Source organism: Cygnus olor, chromosome 14 (assembly GCF_009769625.2).
Source record: "Cygnus olor isolate bCygOlo1 chromosome 14, bCygOlo1.pri.v2, whole genome shotgun sequence".
NCBI lineage: Eukaryota > Metazoa > Chordata > Aves > Anseriformes > Anatidae > Cygnus > Cygnus olor.
In genome coordinates, this window is record NC_049182.1 from 7,620,194 (window position 1) to 7,641,050 (window position 20,857).

At 40.4% G+C, this 20,857-nt stretch overlaps 1 protein-coding gene across 2 annotated transcripts in view; it reads left to right on the plus strand.

Moving 5' to 3' along the window:
* The window catches only part of SGCD (sarcoglycan delta), a 333,594-nt gene that overhangs the window by 42,624 nt on the left and 270,113 nt on the right, over nt 1–20,857 (plus strand). For both annotated transcript variants that reach the window (XM_040573134.1, XM_040573139.1), the window contains exon 2: nt 12,353–12,461. The gene's annotated coding sequence lies outside the window, so the exon portion shown is untranslated. The remainder of the gene's footprint in view (nt 1–12,352; nt 12,462–20,857) is intronic.

Sequence of the window (20,857 nt, forward strand, 5' to 3'; positions counted from 1 at the left end):
GGGAGCTGGAACGGCTGCGGGAGCTGGAACGGCTGCGGGAGCTGGAGCCGGGACAGCTGCGGGAGCTGGAGCTGGAACGGCTGCGGGAGCTGGAGCCGGGACGGCTGCGGGAGCTGGAACGGCTGCGGGAGCTGGAACGGCTGCGGGAGCTGGAGCCGGGACAGCTGCGGGAGCTGGAGCCGGGACGGCTGCGGGAGCTGGAGCTGGAGTGGCTGCAGGAGCCGGGACTGGAACGGCCGCAGGGTCTGTCACTAGGTTGATAGTAGCATCAATTGCAGCTCGATAGGCACAAGCCAGACCCCAGCACGCCACAGTGATTTGTGTCACTTTGGAACTGCCAGAGTCATGACACCTTTTTTTCAAGCATTCTACCAGTTTTTTAGGATTTTGCAGTTGTTCAGGGGTGAATGTCCAAAACACTGGAGGTGCCCACTGCCCTAGAAACCTGCCCATATCCTCCCACACTCCCTGCCACTCGCAAATATCCCGCCTCAAGACAGATCTCCGGATGAGATTCCTAAGTAGTTGTTTAACCTTAAACAAAACCTGAAGCGCATTCAGGAGACATAACAACAAGAACATGCTGGTCTGAGTATCCCAAGGATATTCAACATCTTGGAGAGCTACCGTAACTAGCTCGGGGGATAAGAGGGTGGTGAAGGAGGAAGGGAGAGTGAACAGGTAGGAAAAAATATCTTCCCCTGTCCCCTCCAGAGACTGACTCCCTGATGAAAAAAGGCAATAGGTGTAATTGCTAATAGTTTCTGAGATATGGTTTCCGAAGTATAGAGTCGACGACAGTGCTGAGTACAAATACCAGGTTAGAGTCATGACCAGATACTTCATCATTTCATAAGCCATCGTTACACCACACAGTACCATAACAATCTTAAACCAGGGCCCGGAAAGGGTAAACAGCATGACAGGGAGCACATACAGAAAGTAACTTGCTATAAAACTCAATTTGGGAAACAGGCACAGCAGACTTGAGATTAAGGCAATCAACATTGTGACTAGCAACTATTAAGCAGGTCGAATACTTATACCAATTTTAGTTTAACACACTCTGGTCAAATCTGTCGATATCTCAACCCTTCGAGCCCCACGTTGGGCGCCAAATGGGCTGTTGTGGTTTAGCCCGGCTGGCAGTCAAACACCACACAGCCGTTCGCTCACCCTCCCCCCTCCCTCTCCGGGATGGGGGAGAGAAACGGGAAAGTGAAGCCTGTGAGTTGAGATAAAGACAGTTTATTAAGACAGGGAAAAGAATAACAACAATAATAATAATAATAATAGTATTAATAGTAATAATGTGTACGAAATAAGTGATGCACAATGCAATTGCTCACCACCCGTTGACCGATGCCCAGCCTATCCCCGAGCAGCCGGCCACCCCTCCACCCCGGCTAGCCACCCCTATATATTGTTCAGCATGACGTCAGATGGTATGGAATACCCCTTTGGCCAGTTTGGGTCAGCTGTCCTGGGTCTGTCCCCTCCCAGCTTCTGCTGCATCCCTAGCCTGCTCGCTAGCAGGACAGAGAGAGGCTGAAAAGTCCTTGGCTTGGTGTAAGCACTGCTCTACAACAATTAAAACATCAGCATGTTATCAGCGCTGTTCTCATCCTAATCCAAAACATAGCACCCTGCCAGCTACTAGGAGGCAAATTAACTCTGTCCTAACTGAAACCAGGACAAATGTTTATGCTCAATTTAGTGTTCCATAGGATGCGTATGTCTGTCTGTTTCTAAGTTTATCTATGCACATTTGTGCAAATCTCTGGCTTGCATGTAAATAAAGGATTGGTACTCTTTAGCATGCCATCAGAGATGTGCATGCATACAATTACAGAAAGTTAACCCGCTAAGTTTTTTAGGTCCTTTAGAGAGTGGTCGAGCTTATTGTTGCTATGTTCTAGTCTCTAGCCCCAGATATACCCATATTAGCTAACATCCTTTCTGAATGGTGAATGTAAATGCTATTGGCTTTAGCAGAAGGTTATTTGAGCTCTATGTACCTGCTACATCAACGTACCTAACTGCCCACATACGCACCCATGTTAATGATTTCTAACACAAGTTTATAGCAGGCTTTTCTTTAACATTTTGTTAAGCTATCCCTCATGGACTAGTAGTAGAGAACATGGATGTCCTGGCACATCTTTTTTCTAAATGTCATTATCTGTCACAAGACTTAATGCCTCTTACTTATGTGTGTTAGTGAGGGAAACATTGTCATTGTCTGTTTAAAGCCAGTCATTTTCGTACATGGCTGAGGCTTGGTAATGTCTTTGAAAAGGTTAGAAGCTGACCCACACTCCTGACAAAAAAAGAAACACCCAGAACCAAAGTCTAGGAATGACAAACTGTTTATGGCATGATCTGCTAGGACATATTAAAACCAGAGTACATATATGAGCAGTTTTCTTTCTGTATGTGACAACTCTCATGCAATTGTATCTTGATGCGTCAACGTGTATTTGGATCTCAGCATATTCAGATTGATTTAGAAGGAAGCAGTGTCAAACCATATTGATCAAATTTAGCTGTTTCAGGATTTAAATTTTTTTTTTTCCTGCTTTTTAGGGAACAATGCATTGAGGAGCTCTTTTTTTTTTTTAAAAAAAAAAAGACCAAAACATACAAAACAAAAAACCCAGCACCATAAGTTAGCACTTAAATAGATTCTTATACAAACCATCAGAAGTAGGATTGTAGAGCATTTCTGCTTTCTTAAGACATAATAATTTGTCTAATCCACAATAACAGAAGAGTGATAGATACGCACACAGAGGTGGTTAGATGATCAGTAATTGTTTTCTTCTTAACTTGTGTTACAAAATGTGACTGCTTTCCTTTTATGGGGTCAGCATTGATTGTACATAAAATATGTCATAGAGCGTGTCTGGGAATGGTAATTAAAGTTTTAGAGTTTCAAAAGTGAGCATTGATTGTATTTCGGGGCCATATCTCTCAGCTAAAATTGAAGAGTAAACAACAGTAATTCAGCTAGAATACTCTGAGGCTTTTGCATCAGGGTAAAGGAAGAGCCTTGAGATGACAATTTGTGTCTTATTTTTGTAATAATTCTGGTGAAAAGTAGAACATTACAACTTAATTACATTATAGAGAGGAATTTACCTGGTTTCCTCCTTTTGAACTTCCATTAGCAGGATGTTAGTCTTTAAAGCCCTTAATGAAGTACAATTACTTTTTGTGTCACACAGCTTAGGTGCCTAAAGGCAACCTTCTAGTGCTTGGTTTGTCCAGTAGGTAGGGAAAGGGGACCACAAGGCGTAATGCTGATTAAATGACAGAAGCTGGCCTCCGATGTTATACAAGAGTGGGGTCTGATACACGTCAGCACATGGAAGCTCAGCAGGAAGGCTTATATTCTAGACTATTCTCTTACAGAAAAAAAAATAATGAAAAAGCTTCTATTGTAATAAGTCAATAAAAACTGAGTTCATAATAGAGAAATGCATGAAGTCCTACTGGCAGTACAGCTCCATAGTCTCCATTGCAAGGTGCTGGCATCCTGTAATTTAGTCCAGATTAGGACGTCATCCTGACACCTCGCTCCTGACAGAGCCAATGCGGGATCAATACAGCTCGCACAGCAGCCGTGTCAGCCTGAAGCATGCACAATTGCTTGGTGAACGTTGAAAGAGCCGCATCTAGGCTGTACCTTTGGCTCGTCTCAATGCGCCATTATTTTGGCAGCTTGCGGTGTTAATGCCAATTAGTGTAACAAGGTAATTTAAAGGAGGTTGAAAGCTGCTATGTTCAAGGCAACCTAGCTGTGTTGGAAATAACTCTCAATTACAATGATGCCCTTATCTTTTTAAGGCAAAGGAGCAGTTCCTAGGAATTTGATGTGCTTCTTTCTGCATGCAGAAGTCATTCCTGAAGGATTTTTCTGTTGTATGCCATATGTACAAATGTGTCAAAATAACTTTCCCTGGAGCTGCAAAGATGCTGCTAGAAGTTTCCACAATAGTTGGCATAAAACTAAATGAATCTAAAGCCCTTCCATCCTGCTGCGCAGTGTGTGGAAGCAGGTTTCTTCTACAAACCTTCATCCCTCAAGACACAAACCAGACAGGAGCTAATAGGGGGTTAGAAAGAACCTTCTCCAAAGGATACTTTCACTGTTCTCCAGCATGGATTTTTGTGTTTTGTTTTAAACTCTTCCTTAAGAAGCATTTTGTGTTCTCTCCTTAAATGCAGAGGGTGGGTTGCGTGATGTCTCGCTGCTGAGCTTTCTTGTCTCTTCCTTACAAATTAAGGGCACAGATCCTCAGTTCCTGTTATGGTATATTCTTCTGGCTTGCTCCCTTCTTTGGATGAAATACTCTAGCGAGTTGAATAAAGCACACCTAGGTTCACAGCAGAAGTACAGACCATGCACTCTGCATCAGACTTCTTAATGGGAGTTTGCATGGCCTGCCTGAGTCAGGAAAGTGCAGAGACCAAGGTGCCACCGAAACCCTGTCACTTAGTAAAGACAGAAAATTAATTGGGTGGAACGTATCAAGATGATTGTTATGGTAGTGCAAGCCCTGCTAGCTATTAACATATATGCGCTTACTCTGCAGCAAATCTCAGAGCATACAAGTGACTTAGCACTCAATAAATTAAGTTGAATTATACTTCTTTCACTCTAGGTGCACAGGTGGTTAATGCAGTTCAATTAATTTGGTGAGCTGTGGCCTGGCTTTGAGGCTGGTTGTCTGCAAGGTACCGGCACAGCCAGCTGACCTACCCACTGCGTGCACAGGCTTTGGACTTGCTACAGGGATAGTAAGACACACACATAAGAGACATAGGCTTAAAACGTTGTCTGATCTGGTTTTAAAGATACCAAATGAGGGAAAGATTAGACATTCTCTAATAACCCATCTGAGTCTTTAATAACTTGCCCAGTTAAGAAGCCTGCATTGTATTTGAAGGTTGAATTCATGTCACTTTGCTTCCCAAACACTAGATCTTATTCTGTCATCATGGTTGAAAAAATCCCTACTACCACAACGGCCGTTTGTGCATAGATATAGGTGATGATTAAATCATCTTGTAGCCTTCAAATTGCTAATCTGAACAGCTCTGGGAACATACGATGTCTAGCTTTAGTCTTTGGACTCACTAGTATTTGACAACCTACTTGAAGAAATGTAGATGAGAAATGGGAGTACAATATTATAGCAAATCTAGTATCAGTGCAGCATACAAAGCTCATATCATGGTCTATTTTTACTGAATGTTCCCCTTTTTATATGTTCAGGGTTGGAGTATTTTTTGCCATCTCCTTGGATGGAGAAGTCATGTTGTGGACAGTAGCTGCAGGAGAGAAGGAGTTGCCTTTCCTACATGTGTACACACTGTTGAATGCAGGCAGAGTATTTCTTCATCTCATTTTGAAATCTTGAAATTAAAGGACTAGATCAGCAAGCCACAAAACCTGTTGCTGTAAATCAACAAGAGTTCAACAGAATCACGCCGATTTCCATCACATCAGGAAGTAGCGCAGGGCGATGCAGTAAATTCTTATAGCTGCATGCTACTAGAAGCAACACAAATTGCTTTAAAGTGGTCTTATGTTTTGTTATAGATTATCTTTAATTAAAAGCAGTGCATGTTAGCTTTGGCTTATTATGCACTTGAAGGTTAAAATAATAATAATAAATTGTCCTTATGAGATGAACCAGTACCTTCAATGTGAGACTTAGTGACAAGCTTATAAGTGGGTGAAAATTGAGAGTCAAGTGCTTTCTAGGAACCTGTACTCTTCTGTGATTTAACTAGTTGTTGACGTTGGGGCAGAGTGCTTTTGCCACCCAAATAATACATGCTGCTAAAAAGTCCCAAAGTGATTTTTTTGCTTTTGTAGCACATAGGCAGAAATAATCTGACTGTTGATCTCGAATCACTGGATACCTGCCATACAAAGGTTGCATCCATAATTTTCAGGCACAGGCGAGAATACATCTAATTTGCAGCCTATTGCAGACAAGCACATTCTATTTTCATAGAAAAGTATATGCTAAAACTAAATTTTCGTGGCAAATGGTAACTGCATTTGGAAATAAAAGTTAGTAGACTTGTACTAACATATTGGCTGCTGTTAGTTCCCACCTTCCGTAGCAAGACTTGGACTTCAGACTATCTTACATCCATAATAAATTATTAGATCCCTATGAGAGCAATGAACTCTGTAGGGCTTATTTTCCCTCCATACAGTATTGCTTGTCCAACGGCAGCACTTGCATTATTTGGGATGACCTTGGCTTTGAGGTCTTTTTAAGTGCTGAGAGTTTTCTGCAGAAAACCTAAATAAGCCCAATTAATATTACTGTAGCAACTCAGATGAGCTTGGTACTTATGGTGTTTGACCTGATTGCTAACCATCTGGTTTAGATCCCTGGACTAATAAACAGTGTCAGCCCTGGAAAGGGAATTTGATGCCTTTAATGAAATTAAAGACATCAGATTCCTTCCCTCCTGTAATAGCAGCTCTGCTAGAAAAAGGTGGTGGGTTTTTTTGTGTGGTTTCTTTTTTTTTAATATATATATCTCCTCCACCTTTGCAACAAGAGGGCAAAATCCTGTTCTGTAAGACTCTGTGGCTGTGAGCAAGCTCCTCACAACTTGTCTTGCTGCAGTCAGAGTTTTATTTATTACTAGAGGAACTCTAACATCTCACAACTGCTGTGTTTCATTATTAAACAGCAGAGTTTTCAGTTTGGGTTTTAAACCTGGTGTTTTTAAGTCTGCAGCCTCTCATGTGAAGGAGAGAAGGGCTTCCTGCTTTCTGAATTAGTATTTAACATGTGGGAAGCACATATCCCAATTGAAGTTTGTCTTCAGAAGCTTCTAATTAGGACAGAGTGATTTGATTTTTTCAGGAGGTACCTTTGGGGTTCCCGCAATAACAAGACAACGACGAGGGTGATGCAGAGCAGGTATCACAGGTTACTGTCATCTTTGCAGCTGTCAGAAGTGTTTGGGTAGTAAGTAAACCCATGCATTTGAATAAATAAATACATTTTACTTAATTTATGGTTTTCATGCTGAAAAAAGCTGTCAAGTTTGAGATGTAATGACTGACTCTTTTTTTCTTTTTAATGGTAAGAAAAATTTCAGAAAAACTGAGTGATGCTTTAAGCAACTTCACAGCAGGATGTGCAGCCACTTAGGTATTATTTTCCATATAGCTTTATACAACAAAGCAGGATCAGGGAGGCAGGAGAGCAAAGTGTAAAGTGGCCTCTTGGGGGGTAATAATACGGTATGCATTGCAGAGAAAAGCAGGCAAGGTAAAGTGTTTGAAATCACTGCAGTCAGGCTAGGATGTGTGAATAAAGACAAGAATTGCCCTGTGTCTGTTTTCTTGCCTTGGCTGATAGGCTATTTGTGTTAGTTCATAGATAGCATTTTATTTGGTAACTAGGCTTTTGTGGTCCTGGATGTGGAGGCGAGACCTTGCAATTGATGGTTAAATTTCAGTGGGAGCTCCTGGGCAGTGCTGTGGAGAAGGGTGGTCTCTGAGCTTTAAAGGCTGGTGCTCGGCTCTCACCATGGCTGAAACACATTTCTTGCAGAAACTTCTGGACAGATTGGCATTTTTGTCCGATCAAGTCTTTTAGTCTCCTCTCCAATAAGAAAAACAGTATGTTTGTTGATTGTGGAAAGAACCATCTTCATGTTTTCTTGACTAGTATCTGGAGGCAACTTGAACCCTCTTATCCCAGCAGATACACCTAATAAGTGATATTTCTTGAGGTTCTGGTCTTAAATCAGTGATGTATCGTCTACCAGAAGCATCGCTTCAAAAATGAGAGCTTTTGAGTGATGCAAGTCTCCAGGCTTAAGCAGCGTGACCACAGACTGGTTTGTGGGGTCCTACGCATGTCACTGGGCTCTGCTTTCCTTTGAAGTCGCTCTATAAAAGTGAGGAAGGATTTCAAAGCAAAGCAGCAGCTGTGGGTCTTTGCCCTGGTGAATTCGTCATTGTTCTCCAGCACTGAGATCCTCTGTATCAGGAGAGGGGGATTATTAAGGCAAGATGTAGTAGGTGGAAACACAGAGACTTTTTGTTTCTTTCTGAAGTCACCTCATCGAGCGTTCAGGCTGGCGTGCTGGCAGCAGAGAAAAAGGCTGTTTATTCTACATGACTCTTAGAACAGTTTCAAATAGATTCCAAATACAAATCAGTGGCTTGTTCCTCAAAAAGCTAGTCAGAAACTTTTATTGCATCTGTCGGTCATTGCTCGTGCTTTATGGGTCAGCTCTGAAGAACCAGTGCAATTAGAGCATCGTGTGTAATCTCTAGGCAAGCTTTTGGCTCTGCCAATGGAATAAAGATTTTACTTATAAAGCTTCAAATTATTAGCTGTAGACTTGTCAAGACCTTGTTTATTTAGGAAATCTGCTTGCCCGGTCTCAGCTGGCAGAAGAGCATCCTCCTTCCTTCCTTCTTTCCTTCTTGCTTTCCCCATATCCTTCAGACTGATGCGAATCAAGTCCTTTTTCCTCAGTGTCCCCAAAATACAGGTTTCGTTTAAATGAGAACTATAAAGTTGCAAGAACCCTCATTTCTTCATCTTTCCCTTACAAAGCCATTTCATGCAGTTGGTCTGTCTGTTGGTCTGTTGACCCCTGCAGGATGAAACGTGATTCCTTCTGTTTCTCCTCCCCTGGAAATCCCCTTGCTCGCTGCCTTTGTGTGCAGTGTGTGGTGCAGCAGGCACTCCCTCCCTGTTGGCGTTGGTAACTCCTTGGCAGTCTGTTACTGCTGGAAGCTGTACGATGATGAGAGAGAAGGGTGAGGGTGGGGAATAACAAACTCATCTGACATTTCTCACAGGGCTGAAGCTGTATGTGTTAGGTATGTGCTGGGAACATGCTCTGGAAGGTGTAATGTGTTACTCGTGCTATTTATTAGAGCCACAAGAGCTTGACACAGAAATGACCGAGCAGCTCCTTAGTACCACTGAGCTGTGCTGGCCCCTTCTGATACAACACTTCCCAAACCTGCATTTTCCAAAGTCTCCATCTTCCATTGCCATTAAAGAGGTAATCCCCACCTTTGACAGGGCAAAGAGAGAATGTCTGGCTGCAACATAAAAGTGCCTAAGCTTTGGCACTTAACCAAAACTTTTATTCTTGGGATTTTAAGTCCCATGTTTATGAAGATAATTTGTACTTGGAGTCTCTCTCTCTCTCTCACGCATGCACACGCCAAAGATACAACTGCAGATTAAGTAATGTTACCTGTGAGAACTCTCTTGACAGGTATTGGCTTCCTTTGAAATCCTGAACTGTTCTTTGTTTCACAAACTGTAACAGTGGCAAATAGGGATGTGAGGATATAGATGTTTGCAATAGCATCTATTCAACCACTGTTTTGTTTGAAAGATCTTTTTCTTGAATTACTCACTCTTGGGCCTTATGAAAAAGAGTAAAACCTTTTCAGTTGAAAAGGGACAGTGAACAAATAGATGGTATTAGAGAGCGGCAAAATGTGAAGTGACTCTTCTGCTACAGTTCTCCCCTGTGCAGGCAGCCTTCAGAGCAGCTTGGTAACATAGGTCAAGTCTATTTCTTTTCAGTGATGGCTATCCATCTAGGAGCAAAAGCAACATGCAAGCTTCATATATGTAGCTTTAAGTCAGAATGGTAACCTTAAATTTAAAATCACTTTAGTGTTTAATTTGTGAGTGTCTTTGTTAGCTCAATAAATGGAAACCGCAAGAGCAAAGCAGATTGCTGCTGCTTTCGTACCATTAAAGAGCTAATTTTTTCTAACTTAGTTTAAAAGGAGTTTATGTGGAAATAACCTGTAAGAAAAAATAAATTACATGACTCAGTAATTCACAGTGACTGTGAACATATCTACTAGCACAGGTTCCATCTTGGAGGAAAAGAAAATCACAGCTAATTAGTGAGAGAGATGAATGGTAAGAAGGAATGAATAAAACGGACAAGAGGAAATTCTTAATTCCTGGAATGTTTTGCTCTTTTCAAAGAATTTTTGATTAAAAAATTAAAATTAAAAAATTAAAATTAATTAAAAAATTAAAAAAAGTTCTGTTGCTTCATATTACTCAAAATTCCTGTGTAGGCATTTGGACTCTAACTCCTGGAAGAGGTGAACATAAAACTTCTCCATAAAACTGCACCTGACTGTGAAAGGGGTTTCTCCTGGAAACAGTTCCTTCTACCAGATGGGCTCTTGACAACTTTTTCTCCCATGGGATAAATCATTCACAAATGTTAAATTTGGTTTAGTCTTAATTCAAAAGTTGACTTAAGATTGGAAATTCTTTCATTGTTCTGGTCCAGGTGCTTTTGCCTTAGTTGTGGCCTTTTTATTGTGCAACTGTGAATTTGTCCAGGAAAAAAAATCAACTAGCAGTTAGGAGAAGCAATTTATTGAATTATATTATTATTGACTTCAACAGAAATCTTTCTTTTGAGTTATAGTTCACATGCTCTAAGCTTCTATGGTCTGAATACTTGTAACATATGCAGTATTTTTTTCCCCAAAAAATGGTGGATGAAGGGGAGAATCAAATTCTGTTTTACTAAATACATGGCAAGTGGAAGGTTTTGTATTAATGTGGCTTTGAAGAGAGAAACTAAAAACCTTAGGGAAAAAAAAAGGGAAAACAACCTTGCCCTGAAAGAAAACTCAAGTGAATGCTATCAGCAGTGCTCCACTTGCAATCTCTCCACATGTTCGTGGAAATGTAAGTGGATTTAAGCATCGTTAAGAAACGTGTGGTTGATGAAATCAGCTAGATTCACGGATGGGCATGCATCTTTCTATGGCCTGTTTTAGAATTTGATTTATACATATTTCTTGCCTCCTACATTTGCTCTCATTAAAACTTCTTACATAGTTGGGAAGTGGCAAACTTTGAGCTTTTTTCCTCTGATGCTGCATTTGAACAGTTTTACATTTACAGTGTGCTGTTGAAATGTAGTAATGTACAGGCTGATTAACAAGAATTCTGAAATTGAGAAGCAAATTCAAATTAATTTATTTTTCCTTGAATCTTGCAGTTTTTTTTCTGATGATGTGGGCTTAGTCATAGCAATTGCTATGTAGTAAATTCCTACTAAATGTTAGTTGGTAGTGGTGGTTATTTCAAAGATGAGGTGATCTAGAAGAGACAGCTTGCAAGTCAGTCATACAAACAAAACTGACAATAAATGCCACAAAATATCATAATCTTTTTATACTTCTTTTGGTCATGCTGTTGAGCTAGGTGAACTATGTCCTTGTTTGTTTTTCAGAGAAGAAAGCTGAAATATAGTCACTTCAGGGAAAATGCAAGTGTCTTGATTTATTGATGTTATTTTATCAATTTTGCACAGGTTTTGAGGGGAGGAGGGAAGGAAGGAAGATTAGCAATTTCAGATGAAGACAGGCAGAAATGTTCACAAATGCCTGTCACACCCCAAAAGCAGTAATCAAATTACTGCCACGAAGGAAAATGATATAATTGATTATGAAAATTGAAATCAGTGCCTAGAGCGTTAGGAAAGCTGTCAGTGCAAGCCAGTGTATTTAAAAAGAAGTCTGGATGCAAATCTATTAAATATGTTTTTAAGGGGAAAGAATCTTCCGCAGAAGGGTACAGTATCAGTAATTTATGGGCACATATCAACTGCTACTTCAGTGATTTATAGTGTCAGGCAGGGCTATTAACATGATTAGAGTTCAGAGTTTAATTCACTTCCCTTTTTGAAAGAGGAGAATTATCTCCTGTGAAGTCTCACATGAGTTGCTTCAAATGGGGTGTGAGGATCCTTCTGGGTTAAGCTGGAGGAACGATTTTAAAGTAGTCAGAGAGGCACTGAGCATTGCGTGTCCCTGCTCATTAGACATATGGTACCCACACTTAAGTCTTTTTTTTTAATTTTCCAAAGGCAGAAACCATCTAACAGAAATACTAAGTAACTTGGTGACTTTTATTTTCAACACTATCGGTCTATCACCAGCTTTCCCTCTTACATACGTCCCTATAGCAAAAATCAGTATTTGTGTAGGACGTGTTGTAGTAGAGGAGGCTGGTTTTAAGTTGAGTATTACCAGTTAAGGTACCTGTTGCTGACAAAACTGATTCCAGAATCAGTAGGTCTTTTCTTCCTAAATCTCTGAGTTCACCTGCCTCTGCAGGAGGCAATTGATATTACCACAATATTTTATCAACATCTATCAGTATAAGAAACCAAACTCAACAAAACCTAGATGGGAACAATTCATAATGTTCATGGAAGATGGCTAAGGTTGGGGTTAGCAACCCAGAAGACAATTCAGGTGCAAGCCACAATTCTGTTTTTGCAGTCCATCCCCAGAAAAGGAGGACAAGGTTGCTGGTACCACTGCGTGAAGCTGCATTGACTCGTGGTTCCCATAGAGCACATCTCTGCACAGAGCGAGCAGGAGCAGCTTGGTGAGTGAGATGCACAACAGGGGCTGGTGGCAGGAGATGCAGTGGACAAGTCTCCAGCTGAATAACCTGCCTGAGAGCTTCTGTCTGCATGCAGAGCCTGCTCTGGCTGCAGCACAGGAGGGGTCCCCACAGGGCTGCAGATGGCTTGCTGTGACATAGCTGCACAGCCTGTCTCCTGGTACATGACCTGACACAGCAGATGTGTCTCGTGACCCATGCTGGAAAACAAGATATTGAGAATTAGGCTGAAAATGTTGTCAGTTAAGGGATTTAAGTATTTTCTTCCTAACCTGAGAGCAGCATTCTGTTGGCACAGACCTGACTTTCTTAAAAGAAGAAAAAGAAAAGCGCTCCCTTCTTATTATCAAATGACTTTAGTTCTTCTGAAGATCCTAAAACCAGAACCATTTCTGAAAGTCTTGTGACTGTCTTGGTATCTTCTGTGCTTATAGGAATGATATTTGCATGGTTTGTCACACCTGGTAAGGTACTGCTGGTGTGAAGACACTTTGAGTTAGGCAATGGCGTCATTACCCTCTTTTTATGGATGAGAACTGAAGCCCAGAGAAAATTCTAGCTTTCAGGATTGTGGGATCCAGAGACTGCAGGGAAAGGAACCAGGATCCCCAGAAGCAAGACTAGCATAGGTTTAAAAACAAACAAAAAACAAACTGAGACTCATTGCTTCCTTCATTTTCTGTTTGCAGTAATTTTTAGATTTTAGGCACTTGCCGCCCAATATACAAAATCTGCTTTTTGAACACAGTTTCTTTTCCCTGTTTTCCTTCCAGAGCTGCTGCTTGCTATCTTGGGCATCCTCCTCTTTGTCAGTTTTCAATTAATCTCTCCCCACTCATCTCAGTTTTTTCCTCTCTGGCTGGCACAGAGCACTCCTGACAACTCTCATCTGTGGGAAGGAAGTGTGATTTAATGGGGAGGCAAGAGGAGCTGAGTGCTGATGGCTGTGAGTGGTATTTGAGCTGTAGGTTTATTGGCATATGCACCTCAATTTGCTTAAGGTCTGCTCCAGTATCTCGGGAGATTTCTTTCATCTCTCGCGGCTCGCTTTACACTTTTACTTCTGGACTGACTGGGTAAAACTTTAGGCAGACACGCTGCTCTTGCTCTGACCTTCAGTATTGCTCCCACAGCTAGTACGAAATGCCATACAAACCTTGACGCAATTTTCCACGGCTGCTGTAGGCACCGTAGGCAAAGTGTCTTATTAATGGCAGAACCACAGGGGATTCTGATTGCACTGCTCCTCCTGATTGTCACGCTGCCTTAAAGACGAGTTGTGCTTGGGGTACTCTGGCCGTATCTCCCCATGCATTTCTCTTGTGTATAAAATAATCCACACGTAGATGCTTTTCTATTATCAAAATGTTTTAGGAGAGCCTGGAATTGAAAGCTGTCTGTGTAAGATTGGTCTCCTGGGGGGAGATCTGTGAGGCAGTAACCTTATTGGGAACTGGAAGGGGGAACTGAGACCGCAGAGGGAAGCTATGTCAGAAGGCAGTGGGGAACTGGGTCTTGAATAGGGAAATTTTTCTGGGAAGCTGGGAGGGAAGGCATCTCCAGACTGAGGTTTGGATGGAAGTCAATGTACTGGTCCTGGGTGGCCAGTGAGAATTGCACGCACTAGGTGGGCTGAACGTCTGCTGGCAAGTGGAGAGGTGGAATCCCTATATTTTAGAAAGCAAATAGTTTGCCTTTGTGTGAAGGAGAAAAACAAAATAATTCTTCTCATCTAAATGCTTGATTTCAACGCAGCCAGAGTGATCGCAACTTTCAAAGTGCATTTTCCCCAAGATGAAGTTTCAGCTGGCATAAAAGCTAACATTTGACATCTTTTTCATGTAATGACTATATTAACAAAAGAATGCCTCTCTGTTGGCTGCCTTTGTAAAACAACTCCAATGCAGGTCTTCGTTCTCTTAACTCTTGTGAGTGACTTAAAGTCAGCTCAAATCTCCCACTGAAATGCAAGCGGGTCAGCTTGTGTGCACACAGCTAGAGCATTAGAAAGTGCTCTGCACAGCTTGAAAAGGCTTCTTTGCAATTGTTCATTTCTGTTACGGCGGGCAGTATTAATACACTGATGTTTGCTGCACTGCAGCATTTAACCTTCCTTTCCCATAAGCAGTGTAGTAAGCACCAAACTCTGCTCCAGCAGTTCAGGCATCCAACCCAAGATGCTGCAGTACGCTTCCATAACGTCTGCAGTTATTAGGACTTCCTTCATAATTAATGATATGTTTTAATTGGTGTTGCAAACATTGACTTTGTCTACTTGTTGAAGTATTTTCCTTTGTCTCTGTGGGATGCACCCACAGCTAGGTAAACCTTGCACATTTAGAGGAGGTCTGCATCACCTTTAAAGTTCGGGGCTTTTCTCCAGTACTCAGCTGAGTGTCTGATGGGAAGTCTGGTTTAAAGAAAATGTGCAGGGAGTGTTTTATGTGCTGTGTAATTTAAATAGCCTTCCTGATTTCTTCTGTGTCTTAGGAGAAAAAAAAAAAAAAAAAAGTAGTGCATGACTGTATAAAGAAGGAGCAAATTTATATTTTAAGCCATGCCACCAACGCAGCCTGGCAGGGTGTGTATGGGGGAGGAGATTTCTAAATAGGAAACTGTGATGTGAGGAATATTAGGAGCCATGAGGATTGTGTGAATGTTGTCTCCTTAAAGCAGAAATAGTCTGTTTTCTCTGCTGAGAAAACACTGTGCTTACAAGAGAGAACAGTTTATGAACTGTGATGATTGGAAATGAAGCAAAGCAATGGGACTCTCATTCTGTAGACTAAAAACCCCAAAGAACATTTCTGTACTATCTTGATTTATTTTATAGTAATTTTATCTTCATCATTTTTCCATCATTTGCGTAGTCACTGTAGCTGACTGCAGCTCTAGGGAAGCACAGGAATTCTGAATAGAGCATAAACAGCAGAATTAATGTTTGTTTCATTACTGTGAACATCGTCTGGAAAGGTGAAAAAAAAGAAATGTGAGATAAGTGCTAGACATCAGTTTCGTTATAATTTACATTTTATTAATAAATATTATTGGAAATGACATTTTCCTTAGCCTCAGAAGCAGTTTACAATAGGTGCTACAGGGGTCATATTTCCTGCTGGTATAAATTGGTATAGCTGAATTAAAGCATGATGATTTTCCACTAGCCTTGGAAACTGCTCCAGTTGGATGAGAAAAAGTTATCTCTCTTTGTCAGGCTGAATTGCAGAACTGGGCTTTGCTCTTCTCTGCATATCGCTGTGACAGATAACAAGCCTTTAATTTAGTGGAGAAAGGCATATGAATAACCAACAGCTAGAAATTAAGGCCAGACAATTTAAAATTAAAAGTTAGACAGTGCTGGATAGTGGAAGATGATGTAATGAATTACCAGGTAAAAGGAAAATTTCCTTTCTGTTGACATTTTCAGATCATGACAGGTTGCTTTTCTGGGAGATATGGAGTTAGACTGAAGATATGGGCTTAATACACAGATAATTGTGCAAAACTGGCTTGTGTAACGTGATCAGGTTAAGTTATCTAATGGTTTGTTCTGGTCTTAAAAATCTGTGATATCCAGTACTAGGTACTTTGCTGATGGTGTAATATCCCAAATGCCCTTAAAAAGCAGGAAACAGTGAGGTGAAATCAGAATTTTCTAGATGCTTTTTGTAGTTCTTAAAAAATATAATTCCGGATTATAAGAGAAATCTTTGTTCTGTGAAAATAATGTTGTGTTCATATTAAAGCTAAATTGAGACTTATTCACAAAGCCTTTTTTTTTTTTTATGATGACTGGAAAATACTAAAGCAAAGCATCTGCTGCATGATAGAAACTCTTCTAAGAGGTTGCTCAGCAGTTTTCATCAGATGAAATTTTGTAAACTCATCGTAACAGGATATAAGGGAAAAGTTTGACTGAGAAGCAATCTAGGTTAAAAAGGCAAAAGGGAACTGGGCTAATTAATACAAATGCAATGCTGAGCTGTGTCCCAGAGTCTTATTCCATCCCTGGATAAAGACTGCTAAAGTCCTGGGAAGGTTGTGTTGACATCTGCTTCCTTTGATGCAGATGAGTAAGAGTTCTTTGGTGTAGCTGATGTTTGTTCTAGATGACCAAAACTGTCTGACAAATGTTTCTGCACGAGGCATGACGTGTGCTCTGCATATGGTTTGCTTAAAGACATCATTTTGAATAATTATTCTTGGTTTGTTTCTGAAGAATTCTAAATCTTCTTCCAAGGAAATTCAGTAAAGAAGGATCCCTGATCAGCTGCTGAGTTCCTGGATCTGGGAGAGTCACAAGGCACTTAAAGGGAAAAAATTATATTTATTGAAGGCTAGTGCTGAAGACTGCTGTCTCCCACTGCAGCAGGAAACCAAATTTTGAAAGGAGCTATGTTTCCTGGCTGTGAAGTCATTAGCTCGTTTTGTTTTGAATTTGTGTTCTTTTCAGCTGGGTCGAGTCAATCATTTTCACGTGGGGTAGAAAAGAGTATCTCGGTGGCTTTTCATAAAGCTGTAGCAGCCCAGCTTGTTCACAAGGAGTGGAAATCTGGCTCTCCTGCAGTCCTAGGCAGAAGTCATTTTCTTCAGCAGATCAGAGCTTCACTCAGTGTCTGCTATTACCTGTTCTTTCTACTCATTGTGCAGGCAGAACTGTCACCAGGAGAGTATGTCTGGGAAGGGACCACCAGGGTCACTGAGTCAATTTTTGTGCTATTGTGAGAAATTCCATCGTATGAGTCCTTTCACTAACTGATCAAAGTTCTTTTCAGAACTATGAACGCTTTTGTACCCACTACTCCCAGTGGGAAACCAATATAGAACCTCATCTTCTGATTTTTATCATATATTTATTCATACCTGTTTTGCACCCACATGTTTTTAAGCCAGTACTGTCCTTCATTGTAAATAGGCTATTGCCTCCTGAGTGTTTGCTCTCATCTGGTGTTATCCACAAGCAGAAGTTAAATCCCTTCTCAGCCTTCCTTTGCTTCTTTTGGTCAGGCCAGCAATGATCATCGTCTTAGACCTCTTCGCTCACTCCAGAGACAAAACTGAAATTGCCGGCCTGAGAAATTAGTGGTTGCTAATGCTCTAAAAAAGAAAGCTAGAGGAAACTTTAAAGGACTGCTAAGCTGAGAGTCTTCTTTAATTTAACTTCTGTTCCATGACTTTCAAAAAAAATGTCATCAGCTTTCTGTTTTGTTGAAGCTAAGATAACTTTCAAGCTCAGCAATACGAGGGACGTGTTTATTTTTCATCCCAGAAAGTTCCTTGAGAAAAAAGTCAAAGAGGAGAGAACTGGTATTATGTTTTTCATGTAGTAGAAGCAATTTGTGGTGTGTATTGTGGAAAATACTACTGGGTATGCTGGTGTGAGATGTCACTGTAGTCCTTGTGGCAGAGTTGTTCCCTGTGAATTGTTTTTTTGGCATTTTGGTGTGATCTGGAAGAATCTGTGTTCTTTAATACCCCTGTTCAAGGATTTATCCTGTTAAAGAAGCAAGCTTTCATACAGATATGTTGTATCTAGACATATATTTCTTTGGTTCAATGAGAAGGCAAATTTCAGAGTGCTGATAGCAGACAACTGATAATAGCTTCAAGTTTAAAGAAAAGGATGGAATGACTGAATAATATAGGACATTAAAAAGAGGCTGGACTAGAGGTGACTGAGTAAGGGCATAGTGGTGAAGATCTGCTAATCATGAGATGGAAAAAAAGGGGAGAAATTTGTTTTCTTTTATAATAGAAGAAGAAGAAAGAAGCATCATGTAAAACATCAGGTGACATAAAAAACATATATATACAAAAGGAGATTATTCTTCACACAGAACCTTGTAGTGGAAGTCCCTGTAAAGGATAATCTGATTGCTGAAAGCCTATATGGGTTTAAGACATGCATGTGGGAAAATGCATTTGTTGCTTCCACAAGCAAAACCTCCACTGGCTCAGGAAGTCCTTGGACCATAAGTAGGAACTATTTTGGTAAAATATCATGATACTTTGTCCTCTTACATTTCTCCCAGGTCATTCAATATCTGTGACTCTCCAGAATATATAGTTCAACAAACCTCGAGGCATGAAGGGTTCAGCTGTTCTTATGGGGTTTTGTATGTCATTTATGTTCTTGCAAGTCTCATAAAGTTTTTTACAACTAGTGGCAAATGATTGTGTTGATATTAATATGTCCATTTAAATGCTGTTATGTGACATGCGAGTTGACTGTTGATTTCCCAACAGAAATCTTTAATACTGAAGAAATCCAAACCGCTCTTGCTGAGAAGTCATAACAGGTTTTATGGGGAAAACTGCCAGAAGAACTAGATAAAGAGCCCTGAAAAGAGGAAGAGGGGAAGAAGTATTACATTTTGTATTTATGCTCAAGCCAGTATGTTTGATTGCAGGAAGACATTTGAAAATAGCTATACTGGAGCTCTGAAGGATTGTTCAACCTACTGATACGAGCTCTGGGATCTGGGCTATAAACTCCTTGAAACATGAACAGATGTTTTGGAATATAGCTTCAAAGCTTTGAAAGACTTTTCCCCACATGCCTTTCTATGTGAGGAGACTTTTAAGAGCTGCTGAATAAATTTTATTATCTTTTCTACAAAAGCACTATCCACATGGAACAGGCAGGCTTTGAACAGTCATGGGCTCAGAAGTGAAACAATAACAATATAATGCAGGCCCAATTGAACAAAAATGGAATAGAAAGGGGAGAGATGCGTGTCAGCCTGTTTAGGACCCAGAGGGGTGCGAGTTTTGAGATGCTTTAGTAGCTTCTTCATGAAGATAAGTAAACACAAGGGAACTATATTGGCTTCAGCTCTGCTACATTAGATAGAAGAATTCTTAATGTTGGGGAAGAATATAGATGAATAACAATCAAGATGTTAGTCGTGTTATTTTATGTGCATTTAGAAATGTATCTGACAGTGGTAAAAGTGAGTTGAGAACCTAAAGAGTTTTGAATGGGCAGGAGAAGTGAATAAATTTAACCTGTTCTCCGTGTTTTCACCCCCTCCTCACGTATGAAACTGGTTATCCTACTTTCTTTTCTCTCTTCCACTTCACAGTAGTCTGAACACCATTCCTATTATTATTATTTTGTCATTCCCTTGTGGTCAGTATAGGTGGGGGGGATAGTAATGCCAGATTATGTGGAAATATTTCTGAAGACTAAGCTCTTGTTATATATTGGTACTGGAGACTCAGGAAAGTATAATCCCTGCTGTAGGAATTTATCAAATTTAAAAAAGAAAAGATGAGAACCATCTTGAAACAGGAGACTGAGACATAAATTAATCCAACTCAACTGAATCCAACTCAATTCATCTTTTCAACCTGGAAGTCTAGAATGAGTTTCAACACCTACAGCTTGCTGCTAATAGGACAAATGAAGCACCAATATTGCATTGCAATATTATCACAGGTTCGTTAAAAAATGTGGTTTATTTTATAGTTGCTGGGGGAAAAAAAAAACAGGTGGCTCTTTAATTAAAAACATAATGGATAACATTTTAAAAATTATCTATTTAGCTAATTTTCAGAATATGTGTCAGAATATAAAACAGGCCTTTCCCCACTACTTGTACCTATACCTCTCCTCTGATCCAAATCCTTGTTGAACATAGTTTAAGTGGGGGAAAAAAAAAAGCATAATGTCTGTGTGTGCATTTCTGTTTCATTCAGCCATCCCATAAAACTTATTTTCTGCCATTTATACATGCCCAACAATGCAGTGGGTGGACATTGATGTGTCCTTGGTGAGAATTGCGAGCTGTTTTCTGCAGCCAGAAAGGGCAGACCAAATCATTTTGAGAGGGCTCCTGTCAAGAGTCTCTTTATGCTTACCTTGTTGCATTTTGGAGGGTTTGTTCTCCTCTATTTAGGCATTTCTTTGCTGTGTGCCATTGCAGCGAGTTGAGACCACACACAAAAAAAGTTGCAATAGGGATTTTCCAGTCTGAAGATCTGAACCAGTTGTACCATCACTTTGCTTTTATTACCAAAGGGGAATGCACCCTTCAATCACATGGCTGCCAGAAACTCTGGCCCATTTCTTAAACTCCATTCTGCCTTTGTTAGTTTATTTGCAAGGTCAAGATCTACTTCTCAGTAATAGCACTTCCTGTGGGGAAAAACACTGACAGAATCTGTGGCAGTTATTTTACTTGATTTGCTATCAAGTTTATATTGACCACGAATAGGGTACCTGGCTGTGATGTGACACACACAACAGCATTTATGTAGAAGTCTGTTTTTCTTACAAATAGATGTATTGATGGATTTTCATGTGGGTGTTTGACTTTAGATGAAGAAATGAAGTTACAGGGTAAGATAACAACCCAAACAAGCTCCAAAAATAC